This window comes from Vespula vulgaris, chromosome 17 (assembly GCF_905475345.1).
Source record: "Vespula vulgaris chromosome 17, iyVesVulg1.1, whole genome shotgun sequence".
NCBI classification, from domain to species: Eukaryota; Metazoa; Arthropoda; class Insecta; order Hymenoptera; family Vespidae; genus Vespula; species Vespula vulgaris.
This window is the reverse complement of record NC_066602.1, coordinates 1,969,671-1,983,813: the sequence shown is the minus strand read 5'-3', so window position 1 is coordinate 1,983,813 and position 14,143 is coordinate 1,969,671. Positions and strand designations below refer to the sequence as shown.

The 14,143-nt window shown below is 32.5% G+C and overlaps 2 long non-coding RNA genes across 2 annotated transcripts; one reads left to right on the top strand and one right to left on the bottom strand.

The window, feature by feature from the left end:
• Positions 1–3,596: 3,596 nt before the first annotated feature.
• On the bottom strand, positions 3,597–4,209 carry LOC127069947 (uncharacterized). Its single transcript, XR_007783801.1, has 2 exons — positions 4,110–4,209; positions 3,597–3,891 (listed from the first exon to the last, which is right to left on the bottom strand). It is a non-coding gene; the product is annotated as an uncharacterized LOC127069947 (long non-coding RNA).
• Positions 4,210–4,764: 555 nt separating this feature from the next.
• On the top strand, positions 4,765–7,116 carry LOC127069937 (uncharacterized). The gene is made up of 2 exons (XR_007783792.1): positions 4,765–6,740; positions 6,913–7,116. It is a non-coding gene; the product is annotated as an uncharacterized LOC127069937 (long non-coding RNA).
• The last annotated feature ends 7,027 nt before the right edge of the window (positions 7,117–14,143 follow it).

Below are 14,143 nucleotides of genomic sequence, written 5' to 3'. Positions count from 1 at the left end.
TGGTTTAACGCTTCCAACAAATAGTCTTCTTTCTCTCTCTTTCTATCTTTCTTTCTCTCCCTCCCACTCTCTCTCTCTCTCTCCCCTCCCTACCTCTCTCTCTCTCTCTCTCTCTCTCTATGTGTCTGTCTCTGTCTTCCTCGTTTGTTCATCATTTGTTATGCCAGCAGTCTCTCTTGCTTTCGCCATTTTAATTCTCAGAAAGCGAAAACTTCGTGTATGTAACTATGTAAAGAGTCGAAGTTTCTTCTTAGAGTTTTAGCTTAGAAAATGTTAAAGAAAGAAATTGAGATAGAGGATAAGCTGCTAAAAAGTTTTTTAAGATCCTAAGTGATCTATAAAAATCAGTTGCTCTTTTTTCTTCGAAATTTTTTAAGTTAATTTTTTTAAGTTTGTAGGTTTGTTTCTCGTCTTTCTTTAGATCGTTCAATTACAAAGCTAAGAACTTTTTCGATTCGGAAATTTTTGTTCAGATCGTGTAAAGGCACATTGTATGCTTTCTTGTTTCTATTTTTATCTTCATCTTCTTTGACATCGTTCACCTTGCTCAATTTTCAAATACATATATATATATACACATATGTACATACACATATATATATAATGCGCGCGCGCACACACATAACACTGTATATTGTGCGTGTACACACACACATACACACATACATCTTCCCCCTCCGTTTATGCGAATAATCAAAGAAAGATAATTAGAAACATACTCGTCTTTTTTTGCCCCCGATAAGAAACTTATGTTAACTTGCAACGTTAGTAGGAATATCGTCTTTCCTCGGATAACACACATCGAATGTTTTCATGCGGTGTCATCTTCGATCGATTAGATTCTCACAAATGAACGTGTTACTCTGACACATTGTTTTTCTCAACAATAAATGTATATATATGTATGTATATATATATATACACACACATATATATATATAGTGTGGTACAATTAATTGATTTATATTTCGTCAGAAATTTCGAACGAATGAATTAAAATTATAGACTAATTATAAATTAAAAAAATTCCTTTTCTAGTTTAAATATTCTTATATCATCGAGCTTTATCATCAGTTTTGCAATTTGACAAAAAGAAAATAATAGATATTTCGAAAAGAGTAATAAATTTGTAGGAATTATCTTTCATCCTTTTACTTCGTCGTTTGCCACAGTTCAGTAGAATTAATTTTTAAGTACTTCACTCACATAGTTCATCGAATTATATCAAACCAGAAGTGTACTTATGCGTGTACTACGAGCATAAGGGAAAAGTTTGTCTTGTCCTTCATGATCATAACTTTCAGAGAGAAGTAAGAAGTTTTAAATCAAGCTCGACCCCAAGAGAGAAAGAGAGAGAGAGAGAGAGTTCGTAAACTTTTTCGTTTGCTCATAATCTTTTCTTACGCTTTCTCTCCTCGACAATATTATATATAACTTGATGGTTAACTTAACTTAGAGTCAGTTGTCTACCTAGATAAAGTATATAGAACTTTTCTAAATAGGACACACTTCGAAACATATAACCACTAATCGATATATTAATCGTTATCTATAATTAAATCGCCTACAGGATGGATCAAAAGTTTTCTAGGTGACATTAAAAATCAATTGCTCCCTTTTCGTGACCTTTTTTTTTTTAGTTCTAATTTCTTATATCAAGATTACGTGTCTAAAATGTCACGATAAAACGAATGATTTATTTTTAAAAATCAGCTAAAAAGATTTGATCTTGTGCTATATATTCTATCAAACTTACAAATGGTATATTTTTTTTATTCCTTTGTAATATTGTTTCTCTCTCTCTCTCTATATATATATATATATATGTATGTGTGTATATATATATATCTTTTAGAGCCATGTTAGAATATAACTTCTACTCGTAATTCAACACCGAATATTGACTGGTAATTATCTACGAGGAACGGTAGAGCCAGCTAATGTATACTTCGAATGATAACAAGAGTTCGCGTTACTCGCGGGACACAACGATCGCAAACAAGCAACGTACCAGTCAGTCCAGCATTTTATCGTGTTATATCCGTCTTCACTTTTTTTCTTTCATCTATTCCCCTCAGAATTTTATTTATATATATATATATATTATAGTAATTATTAATTATATACATACATAGATGTATATTCTTTAATATTATTAAAATTTTTATACATTATACAATATAGAATATACATTATACAACATAAAAAGGCTAAGTAAGCATTGTTTCTATAAGAAGATAGATAGCCGTGGTAGCTAAGGGGACCCAGCTTATGGAATGCAGGATCCGATTCCCCCACTCTTCGAATTGTATTGTAGGTTCGAATCTCCTCTTTTCCTCGATTGATCCACAGATGTTTTTTCTCGTACCGGATATCAAAAAATTATGAAAAATTAACAGTGATTCTCAAATTCTTTCAAAGTTCCTTTATTTCTAAAAAAAAAAAAAGATTATTTCTCAACTTCTGAAGATCTAAAGATTCTCCCCCCTCCTATGGGTTCATTGGCTTTGCATGCAAATTTCGTATGTCACACAAGGAGACAATAATACACACCTACACGCATATATAAAAGAAGAGAGAAGCCATAGTAGTGTAGTAGTGTATAGTAGTTCTCATACGACGAATATATTCTCGTAGAAGAAAAAATAGAACTAAAGTTAGTGTAGTGTGTTCAGTCCACAATAATATATCATCATCATCATGTGGGTTGAGAATTCGCCGGTTCGTAACACGTTCGCAGCGAAACGACGACGACAGCGACGACGAGAACACCGTGCACTTTTCTTGCGCAGAAGCGCGCGCGAGAGATCGAGCACGTACGCACGCACGCAGGCGTGTGCACGTTGGTCGGTCGGTCGGTCGGTCGGTCGGTCTGTCGGTCGTGTTCTTTCGCGCATGATGTATGTATGTACGTATATTATGCGTACGTGTGTGTATGTGTGTGTACGTGCGTGCCGTCGTGCGTGCGTGCACGCCTGATGTCAACGCCTGGTGGGTCGCCGTGCCCGACGCCAGTTTTATTTAATCACACTGTGCTCTCTGCCTGACTGCCGGCAGGCCTGTTGCTAGGCGCCCCCCTCCCCATCCTCGGTGCGGGGCCCTCCTCGACGTGCCCCGCCCCTGTCTGCTGCGCCTTGCACACGCGCGCGCGCCTTACACTCTATCTCCCCCCTCTCTCCTCTCTCTCTCTCTTTCGCGCGCGCGCGCGCGCGTTACTAGATAAATTGGATTTCTTTCAGTACGTTATTTTTGTTGTTACATATAAGTAATATGTTATTATTGTAAATATTGAATTATGGTTTATCTTGATCTATAATATTTGATTATTGGGACATATTGTAACATTTATTATACATATATGATGATAAAATGAAAGATAATCGTTTGTATGTATATATGTATAATAGTACATATATGTATGTATAGTTAATTGATAGAGAACAAGTTGCCACTAAGATTTAGTTTATATACGAAAGTAGTGTTAACTTTATCAACCTATCTTAACCCCTTTGATCGAACTTCCGCCGTATATATTAGCTGCTTTCATAAATTGTGGTCTTCCATTCTGCGGTTAACATTTCAGCCCCTGTATCTCAATCTCGGCGTACTTTCATGGCTTTCTCTTCTATTCTGTGTATGTGTATGCCTCTGTCTCTCTTTCTCTTTCTCTCTTTCTGTATTCGCCATCGATGGTTCGTGGTTTCGCGGCTCATGTGTACATATATACAAAGAGGAAAAGGAGAAGAGTATTATATGGAGATGATGAACGAAAAATACTATGTAGATTAATGATTTGTTGATTTGTTCGATGCGTCAACCACAAACAATTTTCAGTGGATCCAGTTATCCCATCCTTTGTCATTATGATTCGTCCATCTACAAACTCATTTCCTAATTTAGATGAAACATTTGTAAGCTAAAACGCGGAATGATCCAAAAGTTTTGTAGTTTAACAATTTGAAAAAGAAAAATAAATTTATAGAGTCTCGAAATAGAGTAATTGATTCTTAAGATTACCTAAGAGAGCTTTTTTTGATTCTTAACTCTGTTATATAAACGATACTCGATGTTTGATCGATTTATTCAATGATCAATTCGAGTTGACTCACCCTGTAGATTTTCCTAGCGATCATTAAGACATTCTCTTTCTCTTTCTCTCATTTCACAAAGCGTTCTATTACATATTGATTCGAGAAGTCAAAGAGATTCTTTTTATTAATCTCATTAACGTAAAACGAGAATCGAACAAGAGGAAATCGTTAATCAAGAATGAATAAGTACACTCGATAGAACTAACAACCAAACGATGGTGTCTTCTCGATCCTCTTCCACAAGCGTAACTCACGAAGCCAAGCCCACAGCAATCCTCGTCGTTGTCGTTGTCGTCGTCGTCGCAGTAGTATATCGTTTCAAATAGAACGACCTTATCAAGAATATCCAATTACCGAGTGAATCTTAACGATCCGTTTGATTTCGCAAAAGACCGAGAGTACTTTTTCCTTTCTTTTTCCCTCTCTCTCTCTCTCTCTCTCTCTTTCTCTCTCTTTCTGACTGTCTGCTGTCTTTATAAGATTATATCCAACGAAATTAGAGGTTAGGTAGAGGATGGAGATAGATATATATCGACTGAGAGAGAATTCATGATTCGCCATCTTTCATTCGCGAAAAAACTAGTAGCTCTTTTCTCTTATCAAGTGTGTTGTAACCTTCTCTAGACCTATATGCTCTTTCAAATTTAATGAATTCTTCTAAGGAAAAAAATAAAAGGAATAAGTAGGATCACCGAGATGATCTATTCTTATTTTTGATATTACCTACACATATTTCTTTGTAATTTATATTATACTTCTTTTTTATTTTTCTTGTTATCTTAATCACTGTCTCACATTTTGAAAACCTTTTGCTTTTTATCAGTCTTACGAAACAATCGCATATATGTATGTCATCATCATCATCATCATCATCATATATATATTTGTTTATTTATTTATTTATTTATTTACTTAGTTAGTTATTAAAAAAATGTCTGACGAACATATTATTTCAAAAGAAAAAAGGACACACAATTTTTGAATTACTTTACTACGGCGTACGATAATGATCATAAATTGACGTGTCGCTGTATAGAAATAATATCAATCTCTTTTCAAGGCAATTCTCTTTTTTATTTCTCAAATCTTTACTTCGCAAATATATTACATATATACGTATATCGATCGAAAACGTCGAAGAAAGAAAGATCCAGAAGAAAAAGAAAAAGAAAAAGAAAAAGAAAAAAAAAGCAAAGATTATATTCGTAAATATCTAACACGAAGAGTAGCGCGATGTTTCGCACATTCTTTCTCTCTGCCATTTTTAACGTTTCTCGTTCCACGTTCCTCTGATTCAAGGAACTCTTGCAGTCTTCCAAGAAGACGCACGGTATTTGGAGATTGGACTAAGCGAATGGGAAATAAATGATGGTACGGTGATATACACGATGGAATCAGTAATATTTTTCTCTCTTTCTCTCTTTCTCGATATATTTGAAGGTGGATGGAAAAAGAAAAAGAAAGAAAGAAAAAAAAAAGGAGAAGACGAATAAAAAGAAGAAAGATAGAAAAAGAGACAGAGAAAGGGAATTCGTAGCTCTCCTTTCCTCGAAAGCTAGTTTGGCGCAGACGTCCTTGAAATTCGTGAGATCGGAGAACAATCGTCCATGGGTACCGTCCTTGGTTCAGTGGCGCCGGCTGGTCCCCACCATCCCTCCCTTCTTTGCTATCACTACCACCTCCACCATCACCTCCACCACCACCACCACCACCACCACTACCACCACCACCACCACCACCACCACCACCACCACCACCACCACCACCACCACCACTACTACCACCACCACCATCACCATCAGCATCAGCTTCGACGGCGCACACAAGCAAACGTTCCTTTGCTCCGAGAAGACTTCAGCGTCTATCCTCGAGTTTCATTTCGTTTACGGCTTTCCGTGTTGCTGCTGCAAGCTACTACACTACTACACTACTACTACACTACTACTATTACTACTACTGCTACTACTACCACCACATTACCGTTGAACCTTCTCGAGGATCGTTCAAGGACGATTCAGTTCGACTCACCCGCGTCGTTGCCGGGTTAACACGTGAAAGAAAGAGAGAGAGAAAAAGATAAAAATTAAATATAAAATTAAAAAGAGAATCGCAGCGTGTTAACGAAAAAAAAAAAAAAGTTTCAAGGCCGGATTGAACATTCGAATTCGTGTCGCGAATCCATATTTCTTTATAGTGAATCATCGATCGATTGGTTTCTTCAGGGTTTTCTTTTTCTCTTTTTTTTTTTTCTTTCTTTCTTTTTTTCTTTGAATGAAGTTAGAGAAAGAGAAAAAAAGAGAGCTCGTGATTGTGGTGAATTTTTATCGTTGTTTTCTTTCTTTTTGATTACTGGCTATTATCAGATATTTTTTATTCTCAGTAGTCAGTATGCAACGTTTTGTACGAATATTTTATTGAAGAAGTGAGAGAAGTGATACGAGATCTAACCTAACTTTCTTCGTCGATGCCACTTGTTTCTTATTGGATGACGACGACGACGACTACGACACAACAATGATAATGATGCTGTTTCTGCTGCTATTGCTGACGACGATGATGATTATTATGACAATGATTATTATGATAATGACGATGATGATGTTATATGGCTGCTGGTCTTCTTCGATTACGTTTGAAAATGATATTTTGGTAAGTAGATCATATCTTTTTTTGTATATCGTTAAAATATTCTTTTTGCAATTGTGTCTCAGGTAAAACTTTTAAATGATTATAATTATTTATTATTATTATTATTATTATTATTATTATTATCTTTATAATTATCATAATTATGATTTTATTTTATTTTTTGTAACGCTAGCGTATAGATCAATCCAGCACGAGTTCGATCTTTCCAATAATTGCGTGGGATTGATCGTAGGTTGCTTTGGAAAGTATCTTTGAAATTGCTATTTCTGTACGGTGACAACGACCGATTAGTTTTCAACGAATCATACTTAGTCTATGTATAACTACTGCAATGACATAGTCGTCGTCGTCGTCGTCGTCGTTGTCATCATCATCATTCTCGTCGTTGTCGTCAATACGTGAGTGTTCGCGTGAGAGAGTACATAGTCAAAGTTTCTCTAACTTTATCTCACGACTTATGAATTCTCATAAAGATCTACTTCTTCCAAATGATTCATTTCTGTATCAAGACTTAGAGACTTAAATGAATATAATCGTTTAAATTTGTAATATAAACTTCGAAGATAAGTTCAGAATAATTTTCCTTTCATTTTTTTTTGGAGCAAAAGATATAGGATTCTACTTTGTCAAATAATTCATTCGTTTTTTCTTTCTTTTTTTTTTACGATTCCAAATGGAATCGATCGTTGAAAAATTGTTAATGTTAACGTGAAAAATAAATTTGGCAATTTCAGTGAAATTGTCCGAGTGCAAATTTAGTAGTTGGTTACGATGGAGTGGTAGGACGATAGAAAGAGATAGAACGAACGATGGTTAGCAGTACAACTATTAATAGAATTTTCTCTCGAAAGATCTTCCTTTTTTTTTCTTTATTCTTTTCTTTTTTTTTGTTTCTTTCTGTTTCGCGTTCTTGTGAAAATACGTCTGCGGTTAGGAGATCGCGATGTATGCGAATTCTTAAAACGTACGGTCAGGTATGCGATATATTCTCGTCGTGCAGGCTTCGTCGTGTTATTCCAGGATTACGAGCTAACGCAGAAAGAGTTTACTTCTTCGTAGCTACCTACCCAACACCTTTCCAAAGGTGCGGCCAGTAGTTATATTTGTTCAATTGGCGACAGTGAAATCTAACGATTTAACAATGGGATGTGTTTGGTCGGTAAAAAAGGATTCATTTTCAATAAACAAATTAATCAATCAATTAATTAATCGAATAGACTTTAATATTTCAGATTATTAATTTATTTGATTTTCTATCATCGATAATTGGTAAGAAAAAAAAAAAAGAAAGGAAATAAACAAAAGAAAAAAAAAAAGAAAAGATTTACTCGAATGTGATCAAATATTATTGTAAAATAAAATTAATTTGTTGGGAGTATTAAACGTTTCACACTATCATAGTGAAATCGTTGTTCTTGCTTTCTTTTATTTTTTTTTGTTTGTATCCTTTTTAATAAGAAAAACGATTATATCGAATCAATAATCATCGCTAGATTCGTCATGCAATTTATCCGACCGAGTCGAACCCCTTTCGGCTCGATCCAAGCCGGATATAAACGTCATTCTTGATAGGGTTCGTGATTGGAATTAATTTAAGAATAAGCAGTGAACAGAAGTACGGATGAAAAGTAATACGAGGAGATGGAGAGAGTATTCAAAGTATAGTCGTGGTCTCTCTTCAAAGCTTTCGATAGAGTAGAACGAGCCAGCTGTGCCTCAGTAGTTGGTACATATTTCAATTATAGTGTTCCCAAAGAAAAGAGAGAGAGAGAGAAAAAGAGAAAAATGAAAGCATTTACTCCTATATTTGTTAGTATTCTATACGCAGGTTTTCTTATTCGTTGGACTCTTCCCACACTCACCTTGTTTCCGTTTTACAGAAACGTCAGCTAACATCCTGCCGAATCCGCACTGCGACGACCTAAAAATAAGAAAGCCAAGACACAGAATTCTATCCTTAAGTTTTATTGGTAAACCGTTTGATACTCGTTGGTACCCTTGTCAGAGTACTTTCCTAAACTTCTTCTTCGTCTTCTTCTTCTTCTTCTTCTTCTTCTTCTTCTTCTTCTTCCTATAGTAATATAATAATAGACTTTCAGTAGTCTATCCTTCGAAAGTCAATGACCTTTTCTCGATCCCATGTTTCTTATTTCTTTCAATTTCATCCACTATATTATATATGATCTATAAAAAGAAACTTACAATTTTGTGATCAGCCATTTTTTTTTTATTGCTTATTCAACATTTACATTGTTGTTTATTTCATTATTTATATTTAATTAGTCGTTCATATTTAATCACTATCTATATTTAATCGTATGAATTATTGCTCAATTTGGATTATCGACGCCATGTTTATTTCTATTTTTATCATCTTATGTATACTATAGAAAGAGAAGAGTATTATTAATGGTTAGTCGTCGTTGTCATTATTTATTTAAAACTTATAATGTTGCTTATTGTTGTTGTTATTATTATTTATTATTATTATTATTATTTTACGAATTATCCAAAATTTGGACATGATAATGATTATTACTGTTCTCTTATCTTAAAATAACTATTGATAATCAAAGCTTTTTTTCTATGATCAATTTATATATCCTATAATGTATAAACAATAACATAGAAGATATTTTTATCTCCTCGTCTCTCTCTCTCTCTTTTTTAATTTGCTTTTTCGAATTTTCAATTTTCTTTTACTTTTTTTTATCGATTAAAAAGGAGTATCTAAAACAAAAAAAAAAGAAAGATCATCATCAAGATCTCTTCGTAATTTTAATACCCACACATTCTCTGATCATAAGAATACCTACACACATAAAATGTCAAGATGCCAAAAGTTCCTAGATGATTTTAAAAATCAATTATTCTTGAATTATAACTTAGCTTGTAATTTTATAATATGAAACAACGATAACTGGACTAAATAGTTTTGAAAAAGATTAATTCATTTTTTAAATTGTTTTAGAAACTATGTCTATGTGTGTGTATTCACATACTTGTATCCCTCTGCCTTTTCTGTTAATCATTAATTCATTAATATAATTGTCTCTCTCTTTCCCCTTTCTATTTCTTTCTATATTCCTAACGATGACTCATGGAGGAGACAAACTCCTTTAAAAGTTTCATACGATTCTCTTCGTTTGTAGGTGTGTATATGTGTAGGTATATATCTATATAATTTTCGTGCGTAGGTGTTGGCAACACTTTTCTTAGTAATCTTGACTCACCTGCCGGACTTCCAGCGGAAGTTTCTTAACGTTGTTTCTTTCTTTCTCTCTCTCTCTCTTTCTCTCTGTCTCTCTCTTTTTTTTATATACATACATACATATATACATAGAGAGATATACTGTAGTCACTTTACGTATCCTCAACTTCCTGTTCAACGTAGAATACAGAAATTACTTTGTTGAGGCCCATTCAAGATGGAGGTACTTATACTTGTGGCCATTTGCAAAACTTCTATTTTAAGTTCTACGTACTTCTTTTTTTTTTATAAATAATTTGAATTATATATATATTGATTAAATATATATACTTGAATCTATCTATCTTTGTCGATTATTATTAATAATGATTCGTTAAATAAAATCTTTTCTTTTTAAATTTGAAGAAATTAATTGATAATAAATCAATTTTTCCAACGTATTGGAGTAAGAATTTATTTATTTGTTAGTTTGCATAGTTTGTGAATTTCAGGGATTGTCGGGGATAATTAGATCCAAGTTTAGGATCTACTAATACAGAGAAGGATCAACAAATAGAAACTTTCGAGAGATTGTCTGTTGAAAGTTAACATCTGAGATATCTTCTCGTTAACAAACAAGTCGTTTGCAACACGCGCTACTCTGGTACTTCAGGCTGTGCCAGTTCTCTAATCAGTCAGGTACCTGAAGTAGCGCGCGTTGCGGAGGACGAATATCAACTTGACCAAAAGGATATATTTCTTTCGAAGGAATCACTAAACTACAAGAAGAAGAAAAAGTTGATGATAATGATGATGATGATAACGACGACGATGATGATAATGATGATGATGATGATGATGATGATGATGATAATGATCATGATGATGATGATGATGATGAAGTGAAGTGAAGTGAAGGAAATACTACTGAGTTAGGCTGCATGTTAATTGTACTTCATCAGGTGCTCCGGTGAATTTGATACCCGGCACCTGTTGGAGCGCAATTCATATGAATGTGCCTTGTTAATCATTTTTTTTACATTTTGGATTACATCGTTGGAGGCTGACCTAATATCGATTAATAATCGATTACCTACAATTATTGATGACATATATAACATCAGTTTTTTTTTTTTAACGTACGGTTATCTCTCTCTCTCTCTCTTTTCTTTCTTAATTTAGTTAACAATTCTAAGATTGGTTTGCAGCAATTCTCCATGTTGTATGATCTTTGGCCGGTCTTTTAATCTCTAAAATTTAGTGTCATCTCCAATCGGAAGACTTACTCTGAAATCTTTTACAAGAGTATGAGTATATCACATTTATTATTGCTGATATTTTGGATATTTGAAGGATTTTTAATACTGTAATTTCACGTTCTTACAACGTTCACCTATTGTTGATTCATCCATTTTTGAAAGAAGAAAAATTATTTAGAAAATTATTTAGTTTTTAAATCAGTCCATTACTGATAGACATCAGTTTACTAATAAACTTATGCTATTTCATGATATAATTATAAACTCCATATAAATGCATAAAATAAAAGTGAGTAAATGCATAAAGTAAATGCGAGTAAATGCATAAAGTTATTTGTAATTCGAGCTATTTTCCACTATGTGCCACTGCAGTCGAGATTGCAATGCAACGGGGAAAGGGTTGTTAGTAGTAATAGTAGTAGTAATAGTAGATGCAATGTGCCGTTGAATTAATGGAGATAACTACGTTAGGGAGGGTCGCGTGGCATCGGAGTAAATGTGAGAGAGAAAGAGAAGAGAGAAAAGAGAGAGAGAGAGAGAGAGAGAGAGAGAGAGAAAGGGATACTAAGAGAGAAAAAGAGAGAAGCTCGAATAATGCAATTATTCGGCTCTTTGCATCGTATCGATGGAAGCCTCGACGTAAAGTGTCTGAGCTGGTACTACTAGGGATGATAAATTATCTCATTGATTACTTCACTGATCAAATTTTTATATATAATTCTTCTTTTTTTTCTTTTTATATAATATATTATATACTATGTATAGTTTATATAGAGTTCATATAGTCACATAAAAAAATATGTTAAAATGTAATATTCATGATATTTTCTTATTTCCAATATATTAATCTTGCTTGTTTTAAATTAAGTCATTTGATGTTTTCTATATTCGTCATTTTTGTTTTACTAAATTATTGTTAATTTTGTCCATTTATTGACTTTGAATTTCTCCAATTTTTTTTTTTTTATATATATATGTACATAGTAACAGTAATTTTTGTAGTGTATTATTACAATCATAATTATTTTTTAAATAAAATTTATATGTATATATATATATATATGTATATATAGATGCTAATAATATTATTATGTATATTAAAAAAATGTGTTAATAATAAACGACGATAAAAAGAGGGAAAATCGTATTTTTAATTTTAACGAAGCACTTCTCTTCTTCCAACATGACCATCTGAAATGAGTAATAAGGGAAAGTGGAGCAAAAGTTTCTACAGTCTCCCTCTCTCTTTCTTTCTCTCTTACGTCATTCATCCTCTTGAAATTTATCTCGTACGATTACCTTTGGATCTCCATGTTGGCCAGACACCAGAACATCTTTGCAAATTTGATGCTTTAATACTCCTTCAATTATCATTATATTAGAATTTATAATTATTTTAAGATTTTATCTGAATTATTATACTATTATTAAAATCTCAATTGTGTATGTCTATGTGTGTATGTGTGTGTGTGTGTGTGTGTGTGTGTGTGTGTGTGTGTGTGTGTGTAAATCTCTTAAAATAACTATTATTATATATTTAAATATTTCAAGAGAGAAAGAGAGAGAGAGAGGGAGAGAGATTACAATTTCCATTATAATTAGGAAATATCAATTTTATATTACAATTTTATAATAATTATTAATCTATATTTAAATATTTTAAGCACGAACTATTTTCAACGACATCGAATATCAGAGTGAATTTTCAACAACGTGAACGTCAAAACAACTGAAATCAACGAAGAATGTTTCCAACGATTTGAAAACATGTTTATAATATGCTATTCAACTATCAATCGACTAATGAACCAATGAACTGAACAAATGATGATGAAAACCAATGAACGATGTGACTAGATTATTCCTAGGTCAGCATTTCAGTTGGAAAATTATTTTCGCTTTCGATAAAGTAATATTTATAGGAAAAGCAGACCGATCTTACAATCGAGAACATATTTTATACGAAAAGATTTTTTATATTTGTTGTTTTTTTTTTTTTGGATAATCTGTTCTGTAGAATAAAGAAGAAATTGTAATTATACCGATTTAGAATAAATATTTTTAATATATTATTAGTATTTTGATATTATAATTCATAATATGTTTATTGTTATTATATATTGTTATTACACCTATTCTGTGGAACATTATTTAATAATATATAAAATTATTAATAGGAGAAAAAATCTTAGATTTGGTCTTTTAATATAAAAGCTTGTTTATTGAATAGATAATTTATCGTGTAATAATAATGTACTGACGTTTATTATTTATAATCTTTTATAATTATTATATATTATTAATATAGTTACAATCTATGTAAAATTACATACTATATAACGTTTTTAACATAATCAAACTATTGTAACATAATGAAGGAAACGATAAAGAATATTCTGTTATACTTTAACATGTCTACGTGAATTTTGTTACCTCTTCATACATCCTATTACCTTAATACCATAGACAATTTTCGAGAATAACTTTCCGTAAAGTTGAATTTGTAAAATTGAATTATGTAAGAAGAAAACAAAAATAAGAAGGTGGCACATGATCTTATATTATATTCTCCTAATACCAAGTTCGATATACCGAAGAGAATCGTTGTTTTTAATACAAAGATCGATTTGCGAGATAAATTTTTGCTTTGTCCATAATTTCAAAAATTAGAACAGGAAAATATAACTTACTAGGAGGTGGAACGAGAAATCATGCCACTTCTGCACACATCATTAATTCCTAATACAAAGTTCGATTTACGAACAAAATTTTCGCTTTGTCCATAATTTGAAATTCTTAACAGGAGAATATAAGGTATCAGCAGTTGATATAATTTTGTGTGTCACCTCTTCACTAAACATGATCCTGATACAAAATTCACAATTTGCGAGACAAGCTTTTCCTTTGTTCATAATTTGAAAATTAGAATAAGAAATATAACTTATCAGGAGGTG